Source organism: Olea europaea, chromosome 18, assembly GCF_002742605.1.
Source record: "Olea europaea var. sylvestris chromosome 18, O_europaea_v1, whole genome shotgun sequence".
NCBI classification, from domain to species: domain Eukaryota; kingdom Viridiplantae; phylum Streptophyta; class Magnoliopsida; order Lamiales; family Oleaceae; genus Olea; species Olea europaea.
Window position 1 is genome coordinate 28,354,095 of NC_036254.1, and position 5,351 is coordinate 28,359,445.

The 5,351-nt window shown below is 35.3% G+C and overlaps 1 long non-coding RNA gene across 1 annotated transcript; it reads left to right on the plus strand.

Annotated features, from left to right (window-relative positions):
* Positions 1-1,715: 1,715 nt before the first annotated feature.
* LOC111368059 lies at positions 1,716-4,181 on the plus strand. Its single transcript, XR_002697943.1, has 3 exons — positions 1,716-2,275; positions 3,050-3,336; positions 3,488-4,181. It is a non-coding gene; the product is annotated as an uncharacterized LOC111368059 (long non-coding RNA).
* The last annotated feature ends 1,170 nt before the right edge of the window (positions 4,182-5,351 follow it).

A 5,351-nucleotide genomic window follows, 5' to 3' on the forward strand; every position in this document is an offset into this window, starting at 1 on the left:
AGCTTATTACACTATTATTTTATCTGGTTTTTTTCCTATGTACCTAAATGGAAAAAGAGCACTAACGAATAGAACTTCTCTTCTCTTCTTTAAATTATTTCCTACTTGTCATGTTGGAGTTTCCCATTTGTTTCCTTATGTAACACTCTAATATTACCTTAAGCAAACTTTGAGCCATGCATTGCATGGCAACAAAACTAGTAATTAAATAAAAGAAAGAGTTAATAAATAAAAGTTAGGCAGTAGAAAATCACATCACAACACTTAAACAAGAAATTATAATTAAAATCACACAATTTCTAATGCATTATTTTATTTTTTATGTCCCTAATTGATTTAATTAAAACTAGACTTTTGATAAATAATAAAATTTGATGAAATGTCTGATTGAAAAGTTGATAACAGTTATGGATCCAATAAAACTTATTGTTAAACTAATTGACTTTGACTTAAATTTTTATCAACTTTTCAGTTAAACCAAATAGGGACTAGATGGCCTTTAATTAATATTATTAGTGGAAAAAAAATTCTTATTCCTTCTAGACGCCTTGTTTCTAAAAGTTAAGACTTGTCCTTCTCATCTTGACATGGTGTGTTGCCCAGTTATTTGCTTATGATAACATAATATTGCCATGTGTATAGAAAATCCATACATACACTTCGACAAAATGCCACGTTAAATGTTGCCACTGATTTCTACAAAAAAAAAAAAAAAAAAAAAAAAATGTTTTGGCAACCAATTACATTCTGCCAACATTACATCTGTCAATAAAGTGGGCAAGAAATTCTGTACAAGTAGATAATTCCTACCTTTATAATCTTTTACTTTCCCCTTTACCTATCTTACCCATAACACTAGAACCCATTTTGCCAAGAAATTTGACAAATGGGGGTAGAAATGAAAACGGGTGCATAAATAATAAACCCCCTCATTCATACGCTACAACATAGGCCCCACTTGATGTGATGAAAAAGATTAATTCTGATTGAATAATTGGTGTCCAAATCGCGTTTCATGTGATGCGGTATATTTGATGAGCAGTGCTGGGGCAGGCCACACACGTGTCTGGGGAGTGTATGATTTTTTATTTTTTTTAAAATAATTCTCCACAACACCCAGCTGCTTGTGCCGGCCTGTACAGTAAGATTTTTCCATATTTAGGGTGTGTTTGATTACATTTATTTTCCATGGAAAATATCAGTTTTCCACCCAAATTCCTACTTGAAGTGTTTGATTGCTATTTTTTTCCATGGAAAATATTTTCCAACTTTTGAAAATATGCCTAATTTTCCTTGTTTTTAAGGAAAATATTTTCCTTGGGTAGAGGTGGTTTTTATTCTCCACAAAAGATGGAAAATATTTTCTTTTCTAGGTGATATTTTCCTTGTCAATCAAACACACTCTTAATTCCCTCTTTCACAGAAGAAGGAAAATCACGCTTGTCTGGAGGTGATTTTCACAAAATGTTAATGAGAATTTCGACCGTTCTGGGAACGTGGGTTTCCTCTGCTAACCGCAATTTTTGACTGCATATTTGTCAAATTACCAAAAATCCCTATCATTCCAATGGAATGGATTAAATATACATGAGCACCTGCGTCATTTTGTTAAAAATGGACAATAATTGCCGCCCAATTTTGGTCAAAATTTTAATTAAAATTTTACTAAGAATAGCCTTCAGACAGCCCCATATCGTGCATCATATCGTCCCCAAAACAACCCATTGAGCTGTCCTTCCAGTGGAAATCCCTAGTGAGCTTCACGGTCGACGGGAAGAAAATTAAGGAAAACAATGAAAAACCCTCATGTTCTACTTATTCCATATCCAGCACAAGGCCATGTGCTTCCCTTAATGGAATTTGCACTCCATTTAGTAAAATATGGCTTCAAAATCACATTTGTAAACTCTGAGTTCATTCATGAACGAGTTATCAAATCAATGCCGGAGACCGACAACGTACGAGAACTCATAAACATGGTTTCGTTACCTGACGGGTTAGAATCCTCTGATGACAGAAAGTGATACGGGAAAATTGTGGGGATCAATTACTAGGGTCATGCCCGGAGAGCTAAAGGTTCTTATTGAACGGATTAATGGTTCGGAAAGTGATAAAATCAGTTGTATAATTGCCGAGGCCAGCTTGGGTTGGGCTATCGAGGTTGCAGAGAAAATGGGAATCAAGAAAGTGGCTTTCTGGCCAGCGGCATCAGCGTTATTCGCCCTGTTCTTCAAAATTTCGAGCCTTATTGACGAAGGAATCATAGACAGTGAAGGTTATTACAGCTTTAAACATAAATTAGTCTTCACTACTTTATTCTAGACCCTGTTAATTTTTATTTTCAACATCAAGCACCTCAATTTTTAATACATTTAATTATAAAGTTAAAATGTTAATTCAAAGAGTTGCAGAAAAAATTCAATAATGGGATTTTTACCATATTCTCTTCCCTAGAAGATATCCCAAAAAAAAAAAAAAAAAAGGAGTTGTTTATGAGCAAGTTTATCCATGAACTTAGAGCATATTTGGCTAATCTCAAGTGATATGTAGCTTCTTTTCTAGCATTTAAGTTTTGCCAAACATGTTTTCGACATGCTTGTAATTGGTCTTTGAATTTATAATAATTAAACTTTATAATACCACCTAATTATTCTCTAAAATGTATTCTGCAAGTGCAAACTAACAGTCACTCATTTTTTTTAAGGAATGCTATGGAGAATGATTGTGGAGTATGGAACTTAATTAATTGTTCAACTCAATTGTAATTTCTTTGAACAAAGTTGTTTTAATTGAGGAGTATTTATTTTATCATGTTTGATCATGTACATTCTGGCTGATCAAAACTTTCACCGTCACGCCACATGAGCATGCTATCAACTACCGAATTGATTTTAGTTAATAAATGGTAAATATTAAAACTTTGTGACTCGAAATTGGCATTGAAGTCCACATGCCATTTCAGAATATGACTATGTTCAAGGAGGATCTAAGTTTCTAAAGCAAAAAATTTGTATTCTATATAATTAATATTGCTGAACTTTTTATGCAGGAACACCAATGAAAAACCAGATAATTCAGCTTTGACAAGCGATGCCTCCCATGAAGACAACAGATTTCTTTTGGAATCGTATGGGCGATGAAGCGGGACAGAAATTGTTCTTCAAACTTATGGTAAAAAATATGCAATCGGTTAAATCGTCAGATTAATTTGCAACTCATCTAATTTGTTGGAGCTTGGGACATTTGCTTTATTTCCAGACATTTTACCCATAGGACCTCTTCTGGCAAGTAATAGGCTTGGGAAATCAGTTGGCAGCTTCTGGCAACAAAACTCAGGTTTTCGAGAAACAATATTAAGCTATTAAAAAAATAGAACTCTTGCACTAGTTTCATAAATTCATATCCCCATTTACTCGAACCATTTTATCTTAAAAACTAAGATGCAAGAATAGGGACAACATATTTATTTGAATTTTGTCTTCAACAGGTTGTCTCTCGTGGCTTGATCAACAACCACGTAATTCTGTCATATACGTTGCATTTGGAAGCTTCGCATTATTTGATAAGAATCAATTCAAAGAACTTGCTCTCAGCCTTGAACTCACCAAAAGACCATTCCTGTGGGTCGTGCGGGAAAACACGACTGAAGATGTCGACAATACATACCCAATAGGGTTCCACGAAAGAGTGCAGAATTGGGGAAGGATGGTAGCTTGGGCACCGTAGCAAAACGTCCTATCCCATCCTTCCATTGCCTGTTTCATTAGCCACTGTGGTTGGAATTCCACTATCGAAGGCATAAGCAATGGAGTCCCTTTTCTGTGTTGGCCGTATTTCTCGGATCAAATGTTCAATCAGAGCTACATTTGTGATTGTTTGAAAATAGGGTTGAAATTGAATAAAGATGACTGTGGAATTATTAGGCATGAAGAGATAAACAACAAACTAGAACAACTTTTGGGTAATGAAAGATTTAAAGAATTGGCATTGGATCTTCAATCAAATGTCTTCGAGAAGGAGGGAGCTCTTATAATAATTTCAAGGATTTAGTAGCATGGATTAAGGATTGAAAAATGATTTTGTTCTAGATATCCTATTATTATTTTCATATTAAATATGTATCATTGGCATTGATAGTATTGAGTGCAAATTTGGTTAATCTTACGTAATTTTCAATATAATATTTTGTGTTTATTAAAGTTAAAAATGTTAGGGCCTGCTTGGTTAGTGTTTCAATTTTTAGTTTTTAGTTCATTTTCAATTTTCTATTTTGAGGGTCTATGATAGAGCCCCCTGTTACTGCTGTGCAGCTATGGAAATCCCTTGCAATTGCTGAAATGGTAAACTGTGGAACAGTTGTTCAATAGTAATATCGGCCAAATATTATGATAAACGGATATGGAATGGAATGGAATGTAATGTAGATTTATTGATTGAACTGGAAGTGAAAACAAAGAATGAAATACTGGAATGAGGAAACGGAAATTGAAACTCTAGGCCTCCCTTCTATAGCACTATTATCCACTAGCCCTTCCTGCTAACTGAATGGTGAATCTCCTGAATCTGAGGCGACCTGTCTACCTTACAAATGGTTGTGTTAACCCTTTTTATTTTTCTTGAATAGGTGATCCTAATTGGGAGTCTATCATTACCTGTCGCTCCAAAAATCCACCTTGTTCTCCAGGTGAAAATGTGGTTCAACTTCAAAATTTGGAACCAATTTTGGAGTAAGCTTGTTGTAGCTGTAAACTTGTATAGTCAATTGACCACCTACAATTAGAATGGTATCAATGCAAACCCCATAGCCGAATGCGCCCGTGCACAAATTTTTGAAGCGAGTTCGGCTATTCAAATTAAAGTTATGTATATCCCCATATTTGATTATCACCATACCTTCCTGCTTCATTAATCTCCCTTCTACTTTCTTGGTCATAGATGCAATCAAGCTTGCTATCGTATTTTGGAAAAACTCCACCCAATCTTCCATCTCGTCCTCCTCCAACACCTTCACTTGGACCTCTCTTTCTTCATCTTCTTGCAATACCCTAACCTAGAGCTCCTTATTTATGCCCCTATGACCTGGGTTGTATTTTTCATCATAGCAGTAACAAAGTCCTCCGGCCTTTTTATCTGTAGCTTGGCATCGGTCAATTTCTTAAATGGAGGCTTCCCTTTCGTCACTATTGAAGGACTTAGGATTGTAGCTGGATGGGTTTTCTCACTATTCGGTCGTGCCGCTTTGGAATGATTTGGGTTAAGTGTTGGGGGGTGTTTTGATATGGCTAAAGTTGTAGGCTGTTGTAGGGTAGCAGGCTTGGAGAGATTTTATTTCCGGCAATTTACAAACATAT